A 26,867-nucleotide genomic window follows, 5' to 3' on the forward strand; every position below is an offset into this window, starting at 1 on the left:
ATGCATTTGATTCCAGATATTTGCCAGTTCTTTGCAGACAAAAAGGGCAGAAAATGGAGTTCAAGAATAAATAAATTTGATATCTTAAAAAGAAGAAAAAAAAAAAAAGCAGGAACTATGAGGCTTATTTTAGGACATCTCCATATAGCGGCATCATTCATCCACTACAAACCGTAACACAGACCAGGCATGAAATGACATTCAGTCTTTGCCCAGTCAGGGCACATGTGTGTCAGGGCAGTGTGTGTGTATGGGGGTGTCAGTTCTGGGCTGTTCCCTATTACAGACCCTAGCAGAGCAGTAGGCATGAAATGGCAGGGTAGCTGTACTGGGCACTCACTGCCCGGAATCAAGGAAGCATGCAAAGAAGAGTTTCAAATGTCAATGGAGTTTCTGCCTCGGAGTGTACTTCAGCTAACTCTGAGCCAGGAATTCCTCCAGAGCCAGCAGCTGTAAGCGCCCTTAGGACCCACTCTGTTCTGCTGGATCACTGAGCCACAGATCAGGCTGCTGTTCCATAAGATAAAGGCAAATTATTTTTTTTTCTAACTTCAGAGCACGGCTGCAGCATACAGCTTAAGAAATCTTCATTAGCAGGACCTTTTAAAAAAAAAAAAAAAGTGAACAAAATGAATAGAAACATTTATACAGCAAACTATGTGCAGGTATTAGAAATGGTTTCTGTATTTCACTTTTTCAAATGAGAGATGGCACAATGGGTGACAGTACATCCAATAATTGCATGGATTGCAGCTTCCCTCATGTTGTTGCTGGAAAAAGGCAAATTGGTGCCTGGAAGTTGGTCTCAATTTCTGTAATGCTCATTAGAGCCTCTTTGAGCTGTATGACACTCAAGCAAACTTATTCCATTGCTGTACTTTCCCTTTTGTATTTGCTAAGTTGTTAGGAGGCAGTATTTATGAAATATTGCAAATTGGGCTGGGTGCAGCTCCCATTTCCTATTCTGCCACGGTCTCATTAAAATTGGTAGTCTTGGGGTAATTTAGAAAACAAAATACTAGACAGTATTTTACTTAGTAGACAGGTCCTGAGATGCAACTGCTTGTGCTACATTAAAATTTCTCTTTACAAAACAAAAACACAAATGACAAACTCCAAGGAAGCACTGCAGAACATTTTCCTCTCCCAAACACATGCAGTGGCTGCCTTCCTCATGCCTTGAGCCTGTGAATTCTCATGGTACTGTGTAGCATACAGCAGCTTCAGCCATCTCAACATTTTGCTTTGTTTTAGTGCGTAAGTACATACATTTCACTACAGAACTCAAACATATAAAAACTGAAAAAATCAGGTCACAGCATAGTTGAAAATTTCAAAAGAAAGTCTGCATGTTTGTTTATTTGAAGAAATATTTGTGTAAATGGGCTTCTATAATCATACACGCACAATAACACTGAATCAACAGCACTGGTACACCTTTGACATTAGTTGTTTTCATATCCTTTAATGTGACAGTAATTAAAATTAATTCATGCAGATTCTCCTTTAAATATACTCCATTAGCAAAGAGCATTTGTCAAATCTACTTCCAGCACACAATGTCTAATGATATCCCTAAACATTAAAAGCCCTAATCTTGTAATTTACTGCTCAAAACAGTTTACATGGAATAGTCTAATAAACTGCAAGTAGTGAATTAACATACATCTTGTACGTGGAATAATCTACCAGAAATTCATGCATATTTAGTAACAGTGTGATACAATTAACTACTGTGGGCCTGCTGAAATGGGAAGTGGCTGTGATGTCATGATCTAGACAAAAAGTGTTTTGAATATTCTCAACCATTAACTGTTTCATAAGGATGTATAATTTGTGCATACAGTTCATGACATGAATACAACTAGAAATTCTAATAAGCGCCATAGCTGAAACAGCTGCAGACCTGGAGAATTGTATTATTTGCCATCCCAGTATTATTCAATACATTTATTCAATCAAACCCAGCACTATTAGGCACGTTGCCACCACGGCGGTGAACAGAACCCAATTCTCATATCAACGCAAATGTTAAAAAATAAAAAATGCAGCTACATTATGTTATAACCCCACACATACAGCAAAGAAAATTTATTAGGCCAGTATTTATGTGAAATGTTACATTTTGACTCAGTGGACATTAACTACAACTTTTGGGTTAGATCCTCGATAAACTCAAGGTTTCTACTGTGCAGCTCCAAACTCAGTGTTCAAGGATTAGTAAGCGGTACTGAGAATGCAGAACATTCATAGTATTTTACAGATATAAGGCTAAAAGATTGCTATGTAGAAATAAATTTAAAAAAAAAACAAAAAAAGAAAGAAAAAAAAAAGAAAAGAAAATAAAATTAATAAACTACTAATACCTGTCATCAAGAAAAAGTGTATACACATTTACATGTCAGGAAATAGTGAATCGACAGTAATCACAATCCAAAAATGAGCATCTCTGAATTTTTCACGGTGTCTGAAGAGACTTAGCAGACATTCTGGGCACTGGTCATTGGGTCTTGTAAGGGTCTCTACTTTCATCCTTTACCTCCACACACCCTGTGGTGGTTAGGGAAAAATATAACTACATGGACTAAGAGAAATGCCACAGATGCAGTTACTTTATCAACAATTTAAGGCATTTGAGGTCTTGAATGAGAATCTGCAGCAACCAGGCAGATCCCAGCAAGTCACAGATGGGTCAAACAAGGCAACAACCAATTAACCTAATCAATAAAACCCCATTGTGCTTCACTCCCCTCCAACAGAAACAGTGAGAGGCCTGGTTCACTAGTGTTATTGGGGACATCACTTACATATACAGACAGTTAATGCTTGAAAGTACGTAAATATCTTCAGAGATGGAACTGTTGCTTCAATAACAAGGTTTTACATCATTCAGAGAGATTGCCTTCTGTTTTGCCAATGGGAATTTGCAACTAAATTATTTTTAAAAGGATCTAGGCTAACTTTATCTCCTCATATAGCATGAGTGTTTTATAAATGACTTGGATTTCTGGAGTGTTCAGCACTGCTCATTCCTAAATGGTTTTGATAGTTGAACACAGAGTTGTAACTAGCTATATTAAAAGTGGGCAGAAAGCAAGGAGCTGTCTTCTGGTTAATTGCTCTTAATTTCAGGTGGCTAAAGAGACCAAAGAAATTATAACCTATTACAACTTATCAGCTTAGCAAAACAGAAGAGCTGCTGTCACAAACCAATGAAGTTTCTTCTGTCCTGATCAGGATTTCAGGCCTCAAATATTTTGACCTGTTGCATTTGCTGCCCAGGGAAGTGGTGGAGTCACCACCCCTGGAGGTCTTTAAAAGACATTTAGATGTAGAGCTTAGTGATATGGTTTAGTGGAGGACTGGGTAGTGTTAGGTCAGAGGTTGGACTAGGTGATCTTGGAGGTCTCTTCCAACCTAGACAATTCTGTGATTCTGTGATTCTGTGATTTCTCGTGGGGTTTTTAGCATGAAACACTCTCCCAAATATACGAAACGTTGGGCAGTACTGGAAAACGGGCCTTTACAGCACTGGGATTTTTTATCTGGTAATGATTACATAATGATTAGATTTACCGTGTTATTTTTAGAAATAACTCTAAAATGTTACAAATGTTTTATAATTTTTAAAATCATAAATGCTTAAGAAACACAGAAGGTTATTAGCATCAGTGTAGCCCCTTAAACTGCTGTGAAATGAGCTCTAAATATGCTATAAAGTGACTTCAACAATTTATAAAGCTTCCCCTGATTAGCCTTGAGCGAGATACGAATGTTAGAGGAAACCATTGTTGCAGAACAGATAGTTACTCACTTCAGGGATGGGCAATCCTTTAGTGGTTTGCATTGAAAACTAAATGATAAATGCTTGTTCCTTCAGTGTTGATTTCTAGTGTTTTTCCACACTGCCTCCAGAATTTGCTCTCCACCTTATAGATTCAAGAAAGAGCTTTTTTGACAAATACTCTGCATGCCTTTTCTCTGAGCTCTAGTGACACCCCCAGCCTTCTCTGGGCAGCATTCTCCCCCATATTTCCACAAGCACTATTTTTCCTGAGGTATTTAAATAAAGTTAGCTTCACTTCTGAACTTCCATGAGAAGAAACGCTACACCTTTTTAAGATACAGCTATCACAAAACATGACTGATACATTCAAGTTGTCCAAGGTACTACTTGCTTTCAAGTAGCTCCTGAAAGAAAGAATTCAAGATCTGTGCACCAAAGCATCCTTACTGCAAATAGATTATGGTGAAAACATAGATCCTCCTTTTGTGCTTTTCCTTCTGTTTCCTACAAAATATATACATCACAGCCAAGAGCAGCAAGGATTTATATCTTTAAAACACATATCTGAGAATGTAAAAGCGTATTTCCCTTATAGTCTGGATATGAAAGGCATCATTTGCAGAGATTTCAAATCATTTCATTTACCCAGTACCATTTATGAAGCTATTTATTAGAGATCTGGCTGTCTGCCTTGATCTACTGGCCCCAGTTCAAACCACTTACTTCCATTGCAGTATAACTAGCCACTGATCAATATAAAGAATCCCCTCTGAATACAAGTTAGCTATTTCCCCCACCACTGCCACCATCAGCAAGCAATCTTCCCCTGCCCTCCTCTGAAGCACACCAAAGCCAATCAATTTACAGTTTCTACTTTATCTATTTGCATTTAATAAAATGCTGCAGTCTGATGCTTTAGTGGATGCAGAACTTCTGCATAGCAATCTTCTATCTAGCATTTGCATACTTCCATCAAGAAGCTAGAATATCAATATTTTGCCTGAAACTCCATCTTACGTTTGCTTAGGACCAGAGCTGAATGTGCAAGAAACCACACAGGAATATAATCCATTCCGCATTATTAGAGCATTAGACACAGAACACTGCAGAATTAAACTTTTGTGCATTTTCTATCTATGCACAAATGCTACATTACTCATGAGAATAAAGGAGAACTGTCTGTACAAGTTCTGCACTGTGTGTGGAAGTATTTTGTTTATTTTTTAAAACAAATCTGAATTACTTATACTGTGGATTCTGAAAATTTATTCAGCTATTCTGAATATTTTCATTTTGTTGGCTGGTGGGGGGCATTTTCATCTAAACCCACCTTTGTACTTTAACCCCCCAAGATGAGTGGCAGGGCTACAGTCAGGGTAAGACAGAAGTATTGACCCAAACTAGAAGTGCCAGAAATCTCTAGAGAAACATTCTTGAAGATTTTAAGTCCCAATCTCCAGTTCAAAAGATGTGCATGTGCCCTGGATAAGCTTGTAAACTTTTGGACATTCACATGAGAGGAGGCTGAAAGAATTTTAGTAGATAAGATAGGCTAATGAGCATGTGAAAGGAAGCCAAAAGGATTTCAGTAGATAAGACAAGTAAGGGACACATGCTATATCTTCCGCTACCTATTGTGCAAAGAAACTGAGGCAGGAAATTCGGGGATTCCTCACAAAAAACATTTCCTGATAGCAAACAGGAAACAAATTTCAAGAACCAACTGGAACCGAATCTGCAGTTTAAGCAGAAGCTGAGAAGCTTATGAGTCTGCGCTGAGATGACAGGTCAACCAGCGGTGATGAGGAAGACTCACTAATCTTCATCCCCATGACCCCCGGTGACCACTACCAGAAAACACTGCTCAAGTGTGGATAGGAGGAATCTATGAAAATGACACCCTGCAACTAATTTTAATACAAAGAGGGGATAGGTCATGCATATGTATAGGCGTCTCGAGAAACTTCATGCATATGTAACTCTTCACCACATAAAACCAAGGCAAGTGCCACATTGGGGTGCACACGACTGGTGCCACCCCACGCTGAATAAACATACCTACTTTACAATCTTACTGATGGTGGAGTTTGCTTTCCACACGTCACACAAACAAAATCAGCCCCTGAAGCATTTGATGTATGTCTGTGCTACTTATAATGGGAATCGTTACAAGAATTCAAGTTACAAGGGTTCATAAATCCTATTAACCTCTTAATCAAAGATTATTTTGAAAGTTCCATGCTGTTGGATCTGTTACAGGTTTTGCTATGTCGCCTGCCTAGCACTGCCACAATTTCTATTTTCTGCTCAGTTAATAGTGCTTGAAAGATCTGTTCAGGAGATTCCCAAAGAATAAGCATGTCTGAGTGTTTGAAAACTCCTTAAAGGGGGGAGGGAAGGAGTGGGGTCTTTTTAGTACTAACTTTTTTTTATATTTTTTAAAAGAATTAAGAACAAGAAACACATGCTTTAAACTCTTCCCAAGACTTCTGCGAATCTCAGGTTGATTTTGCACATAAAATCTAGCTTAGACACTTCTGTGTACATGCAAAATATCACCACTTTGGCACTTTCTTCTAATCTATGCAAATCTATGTTGTCATAGATCATATATCAGAAAAATTAGTCTTCATTTCACACCAAGTTTCCTATAATATTTCCTGGTACAGTATAAAGGATTTATGATAAATGATATGTAAACCTAAAAGCTTATTATTATTATTAGGGTGGTGATCAGCGGAGCAGAGTCCGGCTGGAGACCTGTGACTAGCGGTGCTCCCCAGGGGTCGGTTCTGGGTCCGGTCTGGTTCAACATCTTCATCCATGACCTTGATGAGGGAATAGTGTCTGCCCTCAGCAAGTACGCCCATGACACAAAGCTGGGAGGAGTGGCTGACACGCCAGAAGGCTGTGCTGCCATTCAGCGAGACCTGGACCGGCTGGAGAGATGGGCAGGAAGAAACAAAATGAGGTTTAACAAGAGCAAGTGTAGAGTCCTGCACCTGGGAAGGAACAACCACATGTATCAGTACAGGCTGGGGGATGACCTGCTGGAGAGGAGCTCTGAGGAGAAGCTCTGGGGGTCCTGGTGGACGACAGCTTGACCATGAGCCAGCAGTGTGCCCTGGTGGCCAAGAGGGCCAATGGGATCCTGGCGTGCATTAAAAGGAGAGTGGCCAGCAGGTCAAGGGAGGTGATCCTCCCCCTCTGCTCTGCCCTGGTCAGGCCTCACCTGGAGTACTGTGTCCAGTTCTGGGCTCCCCAGAACAAGAAAGACAGGGATCTTCTGGAAAGAGTCCAGTGGAGGGCCACAAAGATGATACAGGGCCTGGAGCATCTTCCCTGTGAAGAAAGGCTGAGAGACTTGGGTCTGTTCAGCCTGGAGAAAAGAAGACTGAGAGGGGATCTCATCAATGTGTACAAATACCCGAGGTGTGGGAGACAGAGGGATTTGGCCAACCTCTTTTCAGTGGTTTGTGGGGATAGGACAAGGGGCAATGGCCACAAGATGGAGCACAGGAAGTTCCGCACCAACATGCAAAAGACCTTCTTCACGGTGAGGGTGACGGAGCACTGGGACAGGCTGCCCATGGAGGTTGTGGAGTCTTCTTCTCTAGAGATATTCAAGGGCCGTCTGGATGCCTACCTGGGCAGCCTGCTCTGAGGAACCTGCTTTGGCAGGGGGGTTGGACCCGATGATCTTTTGAGATCCCTTCCAACCCCTTCAGTTCTGTGATTCTGTGATCATCATTCTAGCAGTTATCTGATATTTTCAATAAGTTCGTATCTTTTTAGGAAAACTATGAAGTCTAATGTATATCATAACACATTACATAGAAGATTGCTCTACAAAAATTCAAAATGTCCAGCACTTCCTTCTCATTTTAAATGCATGTACTGTTCTAGCACTACCTCATCTTCAGAACCTTTCCGGCCAAGAAACAGTTCGTTTCAAAGGTCATTGTACCAATAATGACTATGCTAACAACATTATACATCTTCATTAGTATTTGGTAGTGTTTCCAGTGTAATCTTCTCTGGCCAGTACCACACACACACAAAATCTATTTCTGAATTTTTGATGTTAGAAGCACTAAATTCAAATCTTTTTGTGTTCATACAATATTTAATCAAACACTGTTATAGTTTTACATGTGAATTCTGTTCCTAATCTATTTACTGTTACCTCTCATGGAAAGCTCCTTCTGTGATCCTGCAAGCTGTCTTATGAAGATACATGCATCTGCCTATTACAAATGGCACTGCAAAGCTTAATGAACCAGTATTCATAACTGTCTTGTGTTTGGTAGATAAATTAATAAAGAAGTTTTAAATATCTATTTGTTATTATTATTCTGTTAGCAGTCATAAGATCTTGGGGAACATTTTAGTATTAGAACACAATAAATGGCATCAGATTGTTTTGAGAACCTATATTTAAAATCAGCTACAAACAAAGCTACTACTTCCTCTAAGCATCAACTTGATCTTTTCTTCTGAAAAGTTTAATGGGATCCCAAATTAATCATTAAAAAATATGTTTCAAGTTGTTGGTTCATTGATGTTTCAACAAGACAAATCAGAAATCTCTATATTTGTAGTATGTCACTGAGAAGTGAAAACATAGACATGCAGAAAAAGACCCCATCCAAAAGCAGCTGAACAAGGTGATGATGTTTGTTTCATAGAAATATTTATACTAGTAAAGTCTATTCAAACAACACGGGGCTTCAGTCAAGCTAAATTAGTCTTGTCCAGCCACATCAAAAGTAACTTTGCAGAGAGAAATTCTCTGCCAACCTGTAACATGCATCTCTGTACATTACTCATCATTGATTATAATGCTTTCTGCTCATCTGTTTCCATTTTCATCATACCTATGCTTTAGCCTTATGTGTATTTTTTGCAGCATGCATGAAATAAAGCTGTTTCTTTCCATTACTGCAATGGTATTGGTACAAAAGAAATGTCTCAATACAACCTATTCTCACATTATTCTAGATGCTTTAGATCTTGAAAGAGCTTTATCAAATAACGTTCTGTTGAACAAATCTCTAGACAAATCTGTCTGTCTAGAGGAAAAAAGAAAATGAAGTAGAACCATTCTAAAACCAAGTAATAATAATAATAATAATAATAATAATAATAATAATAATAATAATAAAACCACTCCTCTGAGTTTGTGTGAACTAGCAGTATGATATAACCTTTTCTTGTTGCTATATTGCTTGGTAAGTAAGTCAGTCAAAATGTGATTTGATTCTGTACTAGCCAAAAACATCTGAAAACAACCACGTTCCAAAGCTAAATAGCTCTAACATGCTTTACCTTTACCTTTGGTTTCCAGCACTAAATTCACTAGCAGGTTACTATAAAAAAATCATTATAATTCACAACTTCTATGAACCTCTTGCAAAACCTAAAATTTAGATTCACAGTTGTATTGAAACCTAGGAGAGGGTTTTTCAACTTACATAGTTGAAATTTGGGATTTCAACTTTAATTTATTTTTTTTTTTAATCCGAGACTATGTTTGGGAATTTATTTATTATTTTTGTTTTGATCTGAATATAAGTCCATCCAGATATTTTAACAAGTTCTGTAACATCTCATGCATGATCAAAATATCATTGCTGATGGTCTTCAGCCAAACTGTTATAGCCTAAGTCTTTCTCATCTAGACACATTTCTGTCATTTAAATATTTATGTTTTCCACTACAAAAGCTTTTTATGGGTACAAAAATGAAACTAATAAATCATGATGAGAAAAATATGGATAAGCAACAATACGGATAAGCCCTGTCTCTGCTTTTCTTTAGTTCAGGAATTCCATTCAAACTATACAGATGCTTAATAGAAAAATCTCCTGTTTACTTTAGAATAGTTAATAACATACACACATTTTTGTTTATTTGTATGTACACATTTTTAATAATGTATGTTTTAAAAGTCCTATCCAAACAGGAAAAAGGTTTGAATACTTAGTCTGCCTGTGCTATTTCTGGACCAAACCCACAATTTACCAAAGATTGATTAATTACTTCATTTATTTTAAAGAGCTCTTCATGTATCAGTCTTTATCTCCCTTCAGGGAAATGGTGGTATACAGTATGGAAAAGCTCTGATCGTGCTCTGCATCATGGACTGGGAGCTTCATTCACAAGCTCTCCTTGCTTCAGGCTCTAGATAAAATGAACAATTTGATGGATGTTCATGGAGATGTGTTAAATAGGAAAAGGATTCAGCATCCTCATCACTCAGAGTTCTTCAGAAACAGAGAGATCATATTACTATATATTTGTTCTCTACATGACTAAAATCAGCATCCCATACAGTAAGACTGAGCCTCAAAAGATATATAAAGTAAGAAGTAGCAAGGGATGAAAAACGAGGATAGAAAGATCAAGTAAAAGGTTCAATAGAGTTCAATAGAAAGGTGCAAGATTTGCCAGTGAGGTAATTAAGTTTGTGATAGATGAAACATTGCTCTTTGCTGCTCCTAGCACATACTGTCTTTGTATGGCTCTTCACCCTCTATCAGATGCCTAGGATTTCTGCAGCTTGGCCCCCTTCCTCCTGTATCCAAACCTAACAAGAGATGATTGATGTTGTCAACAACAAAGGACATTGTTGGAGACAACTCCATGACAGGGAGATCACATGCACAAGAAACACACCATAGAATTTCCCTTTGGCCCTGAGCATGCCGTTGCTGACGGACTGAGCCTTATAGCAGCTCCTAGTTCCATCTGTAGAAAAACTTCATTCGATCCAAGAGAATTCAGCTGCTGTGGAGTGGTTTCTGACCCAAATTTAGAGTAAAGCAGCCTCTCCACATTACAGCTGCTGACAGGGGGCTGGAGGAACCTTATACACATTGATGGGGAAACAAAAAGACATTAAAAACACCTATACAAATGGTCAAGTGTTGTTTTTTTTTGTTGTTTGTTTGTTTTTGTTTTTTCTCCTCTATGTTTCTGAGGCTACAAATGTTTTTAAAAATCTGAAAGGAGAGATGACCAGTTCCAAATCGAAAGTGCTCAACAGAAGTAAGAGAAAGAAAGAAGCATGTCATTGCAGTATGTCACCAGGAAGAGAAAATGAGAAGAGCTGGTTGAACACGCTGGGTAAAACCTGAAGTCTAGCCCCTTTGGGATAGACACATCATCACTGTGACAACCTAACCCTGCTTCTGTGCACATAACACTGACATACATTCCAAGAAAGTTTCTTGCAATATAGTGATCACCATAGGGGGGTCCCTAAGACAAAATGAGGGGGGTTGGGGGATTTTTAGATAGAAGGTGAGTATATTAGAAAAGCTGAAAACAACAAGACTATATCTTTTGGCACCTAATTAGAATGTATTTTAGCAGCAGGTCAGCTTCAGGGGTTGTTAAACAGAAAATAACAGCCAATTTGCTATTCAGTTTCAGTGCTGTTGGCACTAACACAGCTGGGGGCTGAAAGAAAAGGGTGTGCAGCATCCAAACAGGAGAGGAACAAACCTACCAAAAAAAATGCAACCTTTTCCTTACATTGACTATTGGGTATCTTCTGATGAAGAAATCTTACAGAGGATTTCATTTCTCCTTGACAGAAGGAACTGGTTTAAGAAACCTTAGTCATAGGAAGCATTTACTGTGTATGGCTCAGACATCAGGAAAACTTTAAAGTTGCCTAACTCCTTTCTCCAGACTCTACAATTTCTAATTGGAAAGAAAACAGTTTATTGTGCAAATATTGGTCTCTAGACTGGCACTTGATTTGTAATTAAAAGTTCTGAACAAAAAGTCTTGTATGTTTTTTATCAAAGTGTTTCTCTTTGCCTTTACAAATTTTGACTGAAATCATATTTTAGGCATTTGAGATAGACATCAGGAGTTATAAAGAAAGTTATGTACACACACATCTATATATATATATATTTCAAGCAAAAGACTTTGCATAACCTTTTGTAGTCTTCAGTACAGTTAACTCTACCTTTCCTTCTTTCATACATAGGATATGCAGGATTGCATTACCAGAAAATCAGCATCTTTAATAAGCACATGTTGAAGTAAATTTGGAGCAGCAGTTGCACAAGTTTAGGTTTCAGTAGAGTTATCTAGCAAAGAGGTTTATTTACCTGATTCTGCCTATTTCAGTACTACCCAATATGACAGACCAACAGCTCTTCAGCAGTATTTCCCCTGCTGCTTGCGAGAAAGTTTCTTCATGTAATTCTGACCAAGTTAACCTAATTCTTCTTCAGTACCAACATTAGTGACTTCTCCTAAATTAGGAATTTCCTTTGGACTCATTTTGATTTCTTGTCATATTTTGTAAAGATTATCAAATGTATTTGAATTTCCATTTCTGTTTCCTGGTAATACAAAAATATGTATTAAAATAGACTATTGGTATAAAAAAATAAAAAATCCACCAGGCCTCTTCCAAAACAGCCCCTATGCTCTTTCAGCAGAATATATACTACTGGCATGTAATAATAATGTCCTATTACATAAAAGTAGGTATTTAGTGGTTTCCATACAGTTCAAAATTTTGTTAGGGAAAAACTATACCAATTATGATAATTAATATACCATATTAAATTGATTTACATGTTATCAGCTCCAGTGTTTGATAAAATGTAGATTCAAAACTATTTTAGAGAGAAATAATGTTACGATCTTAGTAAATAAACCAATGGGAAAATAGTATGAAACAACATACTAGCATTAAAGCACCATTATATCAGAAATTTCACTGAAAAGTTGTTCATTTCATTTAAATATAGAGTGGCAATCACTTTGTATACTGTCCTTCCACGCACTGAAGAAACTGATTGTGAAGTATGCTTGATATTTCTGAACAGTTAAGTTTGTAATATCTTTTTCTAGCAATTCATTTTATTTCCATATTACTAAATGATGTACTGAGAAGAAGTGAAAATGATTAAACTTAAATGTCACATAAAAGTTAATTCAATACTACAGGACAGGCTGACATAGAGGAGTGAGCACAGCATAAAGATTTGTGAACTATTTATTCTAGAAAAGAAAACCAAATTCTTTATTGTATGTTCATGCTGCAGATAGCGAAGAGGTTCGAGTATTTTATTTTAAACATAGTCCTGTAGCTGGGCTGGGTCAATCCTAAGCACAGACACAGGTTAGGCTGAGAATGGACTGAAAGCAGCCCTGAGGAGGACCTGAGGGCATTGGTTGACGAGAAGTCCGACTTCAGCCGGCAGTGTGGGCTTGCAGCCCAGAAAGCCAACCATACCCTGGGCTGCACCAACAGCAGCGTGGGCAGCAGGTGAGGGAGGGGAATGTGCCCCTCTGCTCTGCTCTCGTGGGACCCCACCTGCAGCCTGCACTCAGCTCTAGGGCACCAGCACAAAAAGGACATGGAAGTATTAGAATGAGTCCAGAGGAGAGCCACAAAGATGATCACAGGGCTCGAGCACCTCTCCTGTGAAGAGAGGCTGAGGCTGTTGAGGTTGTTCAGCCTGGAAAAGAGAAGGCCCCAGGGGGACCTCATTGTGGCCTGCCAGGGTCTAAAGGGGGCTACAGGAAAGCTGGGGAGGGACTCTTTCAGGGAGTGGAGTGATATGACAAGGGGTTATGGTTTTAAACTAAAAGAGAGTTAGGTTTAGATCAGATATTAGAAGAAATTATTTATTCTGAGGATGGTGAGGCCCTGGCCCTGACTGCCCAGAGAAGCTGTGGCAGCCCCATCCCTGGAGCTGTTCAAGGCCAGGCTGGCTGGGGCCTTGGACAACATGGTGCAGTGGGAGATGTCCCTGCCATGGGAGGGAGGTGGAACCAGATGGTCTTTAAGGTCCCTTCCAACCCAAAGCATTTTATGATTCTATGATAAATAAATATATATCTATGGTCAAAAAAAAATAGAATGTATACACATCTTCTGCCATTGCTAAGAATAAACGAAATCAAACATGTTTGCTCTCATTATTCAATATGTTTTCAGACATGATGGTAAATTAAAACAGATGAAAGTATCTGTTCTGGACAGTACCTGAGCCAAATAGTGGTGAGTTGGATTTGATGTGGCTCACAAGAGGTTAATGACAGGGTGAGCTTTCAGGAGCTAAACAAAAACGTAATTCATTGTGTGCTATGGAGAACCCTAATGATGCCATGTTACAAATGAGACACTGAAAAAAGATCATTAACCACTAATAAAAATGATGAAGGCTATAAAACTTCTCAGGAGTTTTAGTACTACCCTTTGGTAGAATCTCAGATAATCTGTGACCTAGTGGACAAATTGCTCTGGGATACTGAAGAACTTTTCTCCTCTCATTAATCTTAACCTCCAACCAAGGCGTATTTGCAGAAAAATACCAAAGCACAAATTGCCATTTGTGCTGTTGTCAGGTTATCTTAAATTGCCCTCCTGTGCTCAGGGTTCATTCCCTTCCCACATGTATAGAGGCCATGTCATAAGGGCTTCTCATTAGTAACAGTATTCTACCCCTCCTTAACTACAAGACACTAAAAATTAAATTTAGAAGCAGTCTGTATTGGAATAATTTATCATAAAGTGAACAATGTGATAATTTTCTTGGGCAATGTGTCAGTTTTCTCAGATCGGATGCATTTTCACTTACACATTTAAGATGACAGCAAACAAAAGGTAAGCTTGAACAGAAAAAAAAATAGCTTTATGCAAATGTACTATTTCAAGTCCTGTAGGCTGAAATACTACAAAATTCTTAGGTTAAATATCTCCTTTATGTAAGCATGAAAAACTATCAAAATGGCCACTTGCCCTTTTCCGGTACTTGGAAACAAAATTACTTTTCACATCATTTTTTTCTTCAATTCAGAAATGTTAAATTACTTTCATGAGATCCAAGTACATTTTCTTTAATCCAACATGGGTATGATTTCAGTTAGCTTCCCCAGAGAAAAGTTACATTAAGTATGAGGCAAAGAAACCCACTAAACTGCACCTCTGGACAACCTACTACAGGAGGAAGAACAGAAACCAAGAGTGAGAACTGCCTGCATGATGAGAAGGAAATTTGGTTGAGGATTGCCCCTTAGACGCTCAGCATCATGGCAAACAATTAATCTGTGACAGATTAATTCTTTCCCTCCCATTATTTGCTACAGGGTCTTGTTATTTCTGTGCTGAATTTCTGGAAATTCATGAATCGGCACTAACAGTATCTCTGGGAGGTTTATGAGGGCTGCAAATCCAGGCTTACACAACTGCCTTACAAGAACTAATAAGAAACTGCTATCACCAGACTTCGCTATATATATGACCACTTAGAGAGGTGTTTCAAATACACCAGCAGTTTTTGACCTTTCTTGACTACCCTCTGACTTTTAATCAAAAGTAAATGTCACATTTCTCTTATTTAATATTTATACAGTCAACAGCTAGTGACTTATTTTGCATCTTAATTGCTCTCTTTGTAATTCTAAGATGTGCAATAAAACCTATAAACTCCCAACTTTCAAAATGAATGGTGGAAACATAGTGTAAAAATAATTAAATCTCAACAAGCTGAATTCAATGAAACTGCCACAGAACAGCACGAAAGCTGTAAGTTAACAGCACCTCTTAAAATGATCTTTTACAAGCCAGAAGAGTCACAATCCTCTCTCTAGTAAACAGAGCAATCCTTAATGAAAGCTCAAGATTTCTTGATATTTTCTGTTTAAAGAATTTTATTTTTTTTTTTTCCTGTGGTAAAGGTAAGTGTGGATCTTTCTTTCTCTCTCTCTCTCTCTTTCTTTCTTCCTCCCTTCCTTCCTTTCTTCCTCCCTTTCCTTCCTCCTTCCTTCCTTCCTTTTCCGTCTTCTCATACCTATATAAGCACCTTTGAAATTCAAGGAAGCTCTCTGCAGTACGTTTTCAAGCCTTAAATTACCATCTGAGGTACATATATGTCAATACTTGTCCATAGAGAAAGGAGATTGACTTAGCTCTGTATGATCTAGACAGCATAAATTTAGTTAGAGACCACGGAAAATATGGCAATTTACACCACCAAAGAATCTGTGTGCACTAGGCTGTTGCTCTGCTTTAAATGTTAGAGATGCTTGATGTAGTATTTTATCAAATGACACCGGACTTTTTACATACATGTTTTTGCATGCATGTACATACATTTATATGTACAAATAGATTTCTTATATTTAGTTATATAACTGAGAATTTGATAAGTATCAGTATTCTAAGGCTGAAATATTATCAAAAACATTTCTGCTTGGATAGTACTTCCAGAAGAAACTCATATGACAACTCAGTAATATCTTCCATAAATCACAGCAGTTTAAATCATACTACAGCATATAATTGTATTAGTCTTCTGTAGCATTTTTACAGCTAAGCAGTAAGAAGAAATGTTACAAACATAAATGGCATCCCCTGTAGATAGAAAAGCTATATTGAAAGTGAAGTACTAAAATGGTGCCATTTTCACATATTCTCTGCCTCTCAAAAAAAAAAGGAATTCATTATCGGATATTCTCAATGGGATTCCAATAGTAATAACAGTATATTTTTGCTTTCATCACTCATAGGCCATTGGAGGAGAACTACTAAAGATTAAGAAGGCTGAGGAATTGAGGCATGGCTTTAAAAGAGAGTGTATAAGAGAAGTGCATATGAAAGCAAACTTTTACACATGAACAGAAAATTGCAGGTTCCTTGAATGTGTTTTAGACCTGACTTTCTATAGTGCAGCCTGAAAGATCATCTTCCTATTTCACAAGGCAGCTCCCTAGCTGCTGTACCTACTATTAACAGAGCCTCACCAAGAGCTAGGACACCTTCACCTGAATTCCGCTACCTTTTCCCTTTATGCTTTAAGATCTTATGAACAAATGAAGTCATTACTAATTTCAGGAAGTTGGAGTACCCTTGTTTAAACAGTGTACTGATATAATCATTTGCTATTCCCTCAACATAACCACTTATTTGTGATTTAGAACAACTGAAAACTGTCCTAATCCTGCACTAAACTTTCCAAGCTTTGCTGCATCTGACTTGCTTATGCATGTTCTTGCTAATTCTCATTTTCCTACTACATGGCAGTCATTCAGTAGCAGTTCTTTAACATAAGCTACCTGACTTGAGTTACACAGGCATTCCCAATTCACATTAGTTCTTGTTATTTTTCATTTATTTCTAAATAAATAAATAAATAAATAAATAATTTAAGGCCTATTTCCAACTGGCCTTAATATCAACACACGAACCCATTTCTTACATTACTCAATAGGGATATTTCTCCAAAATTTCTCCCATTGTGCCCCCCTACACACACCTATTTCACTGTTTTACATTGCCTATTACATCCTATTTATAACCCCCTGTTGCTGTGACCATTCAAAGAACAGCTCAGCAGCTTCATCTGCTCATTGCCTCCTATTCTGGCCCAGCTCACTGACACCTCTCAGTCTCTCTCCATCATCATCACTTTCACACGTGTAACTACATCACAGAGTATTACACAACAAAAACACTACAAATTTTTAATTAGTTCATTTGAGTATTGGAAACAATACAGCTGTGGCTTTACCAGGCCTAACAGAATGAAGAAATAGGTGAAGTGCAGAGAATGTGTACCCTTTTACTTCCATTATAATCCATTTGGGACATGCAATACATTTGCATTTTCTCTGTATCTGATACATCTGAGTTAACATCTTCAACTTAACATTATGATACTAAACAGTAACTAAATATTCAAGCAGCACCACCTAGCTGTTCAAAAATTAAAGCAAAGATTAAAGCAAAGACTGTAATAAGCCCTAGTTCTCTTTATGGTTCAGAATACACATATATAAATAAGTATTTCTGGCAGTGAAGCATTCACCTTCATGGATCTTTGATGGAGACAGTGCAGTCTGTTATTCAACAGAGCTCTTTAGAATCATAAGGGGCTGGAAATACACTGCCTTTCTTGCTTTGTCTGTAATCAGAACTGCCCACAGTGCTTCATCTTCATCTATTCTCTCTCCAAACACCAGTCTTCCAGTTATCTCCTATAAGGTATCCTATAAGAGGGTCTGTGATTAACATCCAGACTATCTTATAACACAGCATGAGACAGTAAAGAAAAACACTTATTTGATTATTTGATTATTATTAATCAAAGCATACACCTTTCCATTTTTATAACTGATAAATAACTGTATGTCTCTAACCACTGTTATTAATTTCTAATCTCTATCAATATATGTCTCTGCACACCAAGCACAAGACACTTTACTAACATTCAAAGTTACCAAACTTTGAGGTACTATTAATACAACAGAAAGCACAGACTTCGTTTGAGTGATTGGATTTTTGGAAAAGATTACGTTGAACTTGCTCAAAGTATGATAGAGACCTACCCTGAAATAAATGACCTCAATAAACATACCCACAGCTAAGAAACCAAAGGATCCTGCAGAGTTTTGTGACTTTGCTCTTTTCAGCACTGCAGTCATGAGACAGTGTGAATTTTGTCCCCTTTGCAGACAAAAAAGGCCATTGGTAGTCAGAATGAGAATAAGATGAGTGTTTCGTTTACATGCTGCATTGAGCAGGCTTAAGTCAAGGTGACATTAGGTTTCACTCAAATATTTTTCTTGAATAAAATATGTATCTTTTTCAAATAGAATTTACAAAAATAATTTCACAATTAGCATCATAAAGATGTGACACAATATACATACATTTAATATATTTAAAACCACTTTGTCTTGAAACAAAGAAAAATTACTTGTTTCCTTCAGGCTCTGGTTTACTTTGCAATTATTTGAGATGACCACTTGCCTGTTTATGTATTCATTTTGTCTAATAGAAGGTTGCTACTGACCACTTACATGGTAACAAAAGAAAAAGCATAGCTACCTTCTCACTGTGACCTTGAAACCTGGAAAGCAGAATACATTTGAATAATTTAGCTATGCATAGAATCTGATTTTGAAAATGCTGAAGTCAGGTAAATGCTGATTAGATTTTTGGCTAAGTAAATCCTGTCTACTTGCATGTAATAATCTGTCGACTTCTGTTGCACAAGTCTGTTCAATTACACCATATTACGCCAAAAATATAAATATATGCACATAATATCATATGAATTACCCATACAGTGCTGTGTACTAATGTGTATGTTTCTATATTCAAAAGCAAAAACTTTACTTCCATAGACAAATTATAGCCATACATTCACCCCGCTGTATTATTTTAAAGCTCAAGGACTCAAAAAGTCCTTGAAAAAAGGAGAGAAGAGGGAAAAGGGAAAGGGTCTCTTTCATTTTGCAGGTTCTATCAAGGCTTTTCTCAAATACAAACTGAACAGTATTGAAAATGTAAAGTCACTTCTTTCTCCCAAAAAACTGAGCTACAGTCAACACTTCACAAAAAAAATATCATCTGGCAAGTACATTCCTACATTGAAGAAAGAGTGTTCTGTACCTGGTAAGCAAAGAATATCTATCATTAGTCCCTTTGAGTATTTTCTTATACTTATGAACTTCCTTAAAAGGCTGACAGAGGTAAGTTTTCTTCAACCCCAAGCCTCTGAAAGTGAAATTAGCATTTTTTCCTCAGACTCCTATACAATATACAGGACTGAAGAGCAAATAACAATGTAACGACAAGAATAATAAAGGCAAAATGCTTTAGGGGAAGAAAAAAGCCCTTGGCTGTCATCTTACCACGTTTCTTTTGCCTTCCCTATAAGGAAAAGAATTTCAGTTATGCTGACAGAAAATAAATTACTATGTTGATCGCCATTATCAGAGGCTGTTGAAGGATGAAATTTTCTAGTGGCTAAACTATTCAATACAGCTAAGAAAGGACCAAGTGTGTTGCATAGCTCATCCCAATGTACAGGGTGACTTTGGGGCTGTATCATTATTTTCAGCAGCTGCAGGGCACTGAGCAGAGAATGCCAGTAGCTTAGGTATTCTGTCTGCTTATTTATTAGATGTGAGCAGAAGTGTTCCAATGCAGTTTTAACCTCATAATGAAATGGCAACTTAGGGAGATCTCTTTCAAAACTCATCTTTCATGAGCTGCATGTAATTCTGCACCACAGCAGAATTCTTATAGAAAATAAAATCACTATGCATCATATTTAGGTAACAATGCAGGTGTTTTAAAGTGCCTACAGCCTCTCAATACAGAGCCTTACTGGCCATGCCTTGAAAATCTGGCATAGGAATGTTGCTAATGCTAAATAATGTTACTGCAGATTTTTTTTTTTAACAAAACAAACAACGAACTATTTTTTGAGTCTAATGTCTAGAAAGTTTCCTTAGGGTGGACTGTAATTCAATAGAAGGGCAGCAGAATCTTTCTCTACAGATCACTTTGACATCAAACTAATTTTTAGCCCATTATGCAGAGCAATAAATATACATGTATGTTGGCTAGCATGGTATGTTTATGACAGTAGACTGTCTTCTACTATGAAAATGGTTCCATCACTACACTGTGAGAGGTAGTATTCCTGTAGCATGAGGAGAAAATATGAACATAAAGCAACTAATCAAATATCCACATTTATATGGCTATCTCACCTTGCTGCTGCTAAATTGCAATATAAACATATTTGGTCTGCTTTGATAGAAAAGATCAAGCATAATTTAGGATAAATTCAAAAAGCTATTAATCTTCAAATGAAATATGTTGAGTTATAATTGTGTGATATACTTCTTACTTTTTTTGTAACGTAATAGAACAATGAACTGGGCTCCAGGAGACCTGATAATTCAGTTCCTACCACTGGACTAAAGGTTCATCTATAACAAAATGTTTTCCAAGTCTGAAAATATGGCTCTTAGTGAGGTACTTGGGGATGTTAACAGCTTATAGTCAGGGAAGCTACTGGATTGAAAATAGCCTATGGAAAGAATCCTATTGTTCACTCTATGTAAAGCATGGTACCAGCAAAATCAAGCCAATGCTCCCTGAAAACTTCTCAATTCACCCCCGAAGAATCCTTATTTTTTGTATTCTGATCATCTTTTTCCCTTATACATTTTTTTGGCTTTTGGGACACCATGAAAGGGTGCATTGAGATGATTTGACAGCATATCATTTACTAAAAGTTGGAAGTTTTTAAGTTTCACATAAAGTAAAGAATATCAGTTGGAAAGATCAAGAAACCACAGAAAGGTAACTGTACACAGCATGTTTTCCCTCCATAATTAATATTACAACTGAATTTTCACATCACTGTAGTAACTTTTCGCATCCTCTTCCTGCCAGAGGAGATACACGGTACCCAAGAGTAATGTGTTAATTTTAGTCTTGAAAATGAGGGATAAACTCCTAAGCAAGTTGCAATGCAAGCACCATTCATGCACATATCTATATTGATGCACAGACAGTGTGAAGGGCACATGAAAATGTATAGCATTGCAAATAACTTAATAGTTAAATGCAAATTAATTATTCTATTATCTGTCCTTGGAATGTTGCAAAACTGATGTACTCCCCAATGTGAAAGTGAGTTTTGCAACATAGTTTGTGGACATACTCCTTGTACACATGTACGCAGATTCTTAGCTTTCAGATCTGTCTTAATTTGACAAACATGACCTGTTTTTTTATAGCTTGTCAGGATTAAGTACTTGCTTTGTTTTATAAATAAAAGTTATATATATATATATATATATATATATATATATATATATATATATATATATATATATATATATATATATATATATTTCCACAGTCACTTCTCCAGGAATTTTCTCATTTCTTGCATTATGAGCTCATGCATATATCTCAAATTTGTACAATGTTTAATCACAGATTCCTTGACAGGTACCATATCTTTCTCAAATGTCACAGACTGAGAAATTGGAAATAGCAGAAATGACCCTATCCCCCTTCTAAACGATTGCTCTTGTAACCTGTTTCCCCTTGCCTTCTCTCACACATCACTTGAGCATGAGTTCAAGGAGAGAAGCACTGGCATAATAATTTAAATTTTCAAAAACGACCTGCTATATAATCAGCTACTAACTTCAATATGTCTGATAAAAATTTTTCCAAAGATAATGGCACCTAATAAATAGTACAAAAATGTCAACATTACCTCATATACAGCATTCTGAGAGCCAGGTGTCCAATGCTTTGTCCTACAGTCAACCAAGCAGAGGGCAGGGTAATGTAACTGAGCCTGGAAGCCAGGTCACATTCAACTGAGCCTGGAAGCCAGGTCACATTCAACAGCCCAAGTATTTTTACATCAATCCAGTAGACTAAATTTACTACTGATCTATGCCAATTTTTAATCCTGTTTAAGACAAAGTAATCTGCTGTGAACAGCTTACTTTTACTCAGGGTATTACAACTGGCACACCTTTGTGCCAGTGAACAAATTTGAGCACATTAATTAACACAGGATACAATCTTATCCCCCCCCAAAATCAGTTCTCACTAAGGTGACATAACCTTATTGACCTCAGCACTGGTTTGCTGGGACTACATGTATAATCAATTTTGGATGAGCAGAGACTCCAAGAAATCTTTTGGTTTTGACCAGATCAAAATAGATCAAAATATCTTAGTACAAGAGGGTAAAGAGGGTATCCTCACGTCTCTCAGGGCTATCTTGATGCTCCCAACACTAGTTCCCACCTGCAGCCTGGGAATGCTCTCCAGAGAATAAAGCATATGAGCATCATCCACTGAAATATCTCCTTTAATTGTCCTGATACTTTCCAGCTGTTGATGTAGATTGATTTAATAATTCACCTTAAATTTATCTTTATTATTGACATACAGGAATATTGTCCAAAACACGATTCAAGATTAATCTTAATGGCTTCTTGCCAGCAAGCCACATGGACATTTTGCAAGACAAAATGCACAATAAATGTTCTTGAGCAATTTCCCTTTTCCTCCCCAGTATTTCAAAGCATGATCAGGGACCCACTGGTAACCAAATGAATGAAGTACATTAAAAGTTTCTGGTTGAAAGCAGTCAGAGTGGCTTCACTAGAAAATAAATTAATTTCAAATAGAGCAAAAATACACACATCATGCCACTATATTTTATGTTTTTCCCTTGTAGACTAACTCAATCAAGAATAAACTAATAAATAAACAAGGTCCCTGGAAAACATTGACATTTGTTTTATTTTAAAACATCATAGTGATCTTGGGTTTTGTTTGTTTTGGTTTTGTTGTTATTGGTGTGCTTTTTTTTCTTTAGCAGAGAAAATCAAAGTTATCACAAAGATTATGCCTTTTGTGAAGGCATATGCATATGATTTTTGCAATATGAGACCCCTGCACACAATTCCATGGGAAGGTATATTGCCCTTCCCACTCATTTACTTAGGCTGTCAGCCAGTTTTAAGTCTATCAGGCACACAGCCTACACAAATTATGAGTTTACAGAATAAACACCATCTTCTTTCACTCTGTGTAAATACAGATTTATTACGTTATGTGCTGGCTACAGTTTTTTAGACTATTGTCAATTTTAATATATGGCAAAACAACCCAAAATAATCTCTGTGTTTATTCGACTGTATCACTATCATTTACTCTAGAGGACACTTCTCTAGGCCTCACCTTTGTTATTCACAGCAGAAAACTGACAGCATCTTGCTATGATATTTGGAAATATTGTTCCTTTTTAACAGCCTTATATAAGCAAATCAAACAGCACTTAAGGACACTGAGCAATAGAAGTTTGGATGTCAAGCTGAAACCGTACATTTTAAGAACTTGACATCTATCACTTTTTAGCAATTTCAGTAGAAGACAGCCTTTGTTTTCAGAATCCTAGACTTCTGAGCTGAAAAGAGCAAATCCTACCTTAACTTACAGAATGTAAAATTAATTTTGAAATGAGATGTAAACAGCAATTCATATCATAATAGGATAACAATATGCCAATGTGATATTTTCAGAATAATATGCACATTTGCAGGTGGGTAGGAAACAAGATGGAGGTAATCATATACCTGACTTTCAGTGTAGTCAACCACAAGGAAGCAATTTATTTTTGCTGCTGCACTGAAGGAGAATTGGCTTGTTTATTACTTATTATGAAAAAGCACTGGCATAATTTAAGAAACTACATACTTTCAATTAGTAAATAACATTTCATGCATATTTATATGTCTCCACTTTTCAAATGATAAATTCTGCTTCACACAAGATTACCAATGCTTTTCATTTCTCTAGATATCAATTGTCTAAATTGTATTAATATGAATGACATGATTCCATGTAATTATTCAGTTAAATTAAAAACCGTATTTGGCCAAAAAGGCCTTTCAGCTACATAACAGCAGATATTATCACTAGCACTTAGTGGCTATTAGCATGATGCAAAATATATTAAATTTAATCAATGTGCTAGGTTGCAGGGGGTCTCCCTAAAACAGTTGGGTGGCTTTCCCAGCAGAAGCTCCAACATGTTTCCCGTGCTGTTATATGACACTCTCTGGTCAGCCTCATCTGGTGTCTAACAAAGCTTTCTCTTTCCTGGAGAGATGAGTTTGAGATGCTACTGGGGTGGTAGAAGTGATGGACAAACCCCTCTGGAGGGATGACCTCCATTCCCAGTAGACATAAGAGAAGGACCTACTTTACTAGGAGAGCCAGGTCCAAAGCTCCTCTAATGAGCCTGTCCTATAACAGTTGTTCTTCTCTCCTCCTATACAGTGACAGCAGCAGAATGCTTTTCCATTTCACCATTAAATAATGACTGAAGAACTTAATAGAAAGCACTGCCTCCTTTAAATGGTGGTATGATGGATAAGGAAGAACAAACATCAAAATGGATGTTTGCCAGAAAGCCCTTTACAAAGCTTGCACAGTCCCTACTGCCAAGGTAGGCTTCATCCTGTGCGCAGTAAGAATGCAGCCAAATATCTACTGTGGGCACAAAATATGAAAATAGAGAAAAAGTAGCAGCACATAAAGGTCGCTTCACTGGAGAGATGGTAGAAGCAATACAGAATATGTGACTGGCCATTTTGCCTAACTAACAGGCACCTGATAAATCTAGCAGAGTCATGAAATAAAGCCAGCTTTTTGGCCCTGCCACTCCAAACTTGGACCTTCAGCCAATCCTAATCCATCAATCCACACATGCTATAGATCTCCTTCTAAATCATTTCTGCTTGTTAGTTCCAGCGCTTTCCCCAGCTTCTCAGGGCTTGCAGAGCCCAGCACAGACACCTGAGGTTACATTTTGCTGTAGGAGCAGCTGCAGTGGTCAGGGCAGCAACACAGCTCAAGGGTTACTGCCCAGTGCTGCTGTGCACAAACTCCTTGAGATGAGCTCTGCAATAGCAGGCTGCAATACATTACTGCGCTGCACAGTAAGGCATAATGATACTAAGGCTATAGTTGGAGATTTAAAAAGGATTGAAGAATTCAAACTTTGTGGCTTCTTTCCAAACTTCCATGCAGTCTGTAACTTCAAAATTTAATTTAAAAATTTAGATATCAAAATAAAAAAGCTTCAAACCATACTGCAGACATGCACAAACACGAAATCTGTTCATTTCATTCAAAAAAAATCCCTTTCAAAAGAAAAAAAAAAAAAAAAAAAGAGGTTCTCTCAACAAGCTCTCCTCCACACAGTTGGCAGCTATCCATTAAGACTCAGCCTGCACACCACAGGGAATAGGACTTACCGTGCCCTGCATGCCCCCACTTGTCCCAGTTTTTTTCTGCCTGCTGCCCCCAGCTGCTGCAGCACCTCCCCACCAGTGGGCCTGGTACCCGAGCAATCTGGTCTGACCCCTACCGCTGAGCTTGAGCAGCACCACAGACTTTTGCCTGTCTAAACCTGAGGCAAAGAAATAAAATAGGCCACGTACAGTAGGTAAAAAGCAGTGGAAAGTTACCAGCTAGAAGAGTGAGGGTACAAGTGGCACTGAGAGGCCAGGAAGCAAAGGGGGCCTAATCAAGACCTGGCAGATTGGAGTCCTCATCACCAGTGTTTCTCCTTGGCAGCCGTCCCCAAGCTACATCACCTCTCTGCTGCCTTAAGAAGAAGAGAAAGAAAGAAGCAACCTGTACTCCTGACACCTCATTACTTAAACATAAACTGAGTTTTCTTTGTGGGGGATGTAACAATCCAAAATTAAAGATCCTGGCAGCACTGCTGATGGGCTCCACATGAAGCCTGTAGGAGACACACAGGTTTCTGCATGGAGGTGGTTGGCATCAGAAGCCAGTCTGCATATCCACGGCCAAAATTAACATTCTAACTGCAACCAATATTCACATAGCTGCGATGAGTCCTTTTAACAAGGAGTTAAGGTAGTGTTCTAATCAGAGCATTCTTTGTATTATGAGCCAGTACACTTTATATGAAATAGCCACATCTCAGCGCTCTCAGTAGGCAAGGGCATCCAGATGGTATAGGATGCCTCACAAGAGGGAGAGAACAAGTTCCACTTCAGTGAAGAGCAGGTATGTTGTCAGCCACATTTCTCATTTTAAGGATTCCTATGGGCAGAATTACAAGACATTTTTTGGATTGTTCTCAAACCATCCTCAGACAGATCACCCGGAACCCAGCCACACTATGCCAAGTAATTCTGTCAGAGAGTAATGTTACCTGACGTACCCAAATTGGGTGCAGGTGCTATGTGAAAGATGAAAGCAAAAACTTACGCAATGCTATATATCACTGGGCATGACCACAAGAGCATGCACTTCAAAATAGACAGCATCACTAACCCCTTACACAGAGAAAAACTTCACAGGTTTCAAGTGCCTATAAAACAGGACAATATAGACACACATTCCAAGCAATAATGAAACATCTTTATTATGTAGTCAAAAAATATTCTTTATTTTTTCCTTTTAAAAGAAATAAGTATGTATATAATTTATAATTTATCAGTTTTAATCATTTAGCTGTAACAATACATGTACAACTCTCAGTCAGCAAAAAATAAGTAGTCACTCACCAAAAGGGTCAGAAAAGCAGAATCTCAGCAGAAATTATTTCATCATGTCAGAAACCACTGTGAAACAAGTACTTGTTATATCACCAGATCACTCAGATTGTTTATTTATCTTTACAATGTCTTTACCTAACTAAAAGTCAAACCCCCAGCC

Source organism: Aythya marila (assembly GCF_965140915.1).
Source record: "Aythya marila genome assembly, chromosome: 14".
Taxonomy (NCBI): Eukaryota; Metazoa; Chordata; class Aves; order Anseriformes; family Anatidae; genus Aythya; species Aythya marila.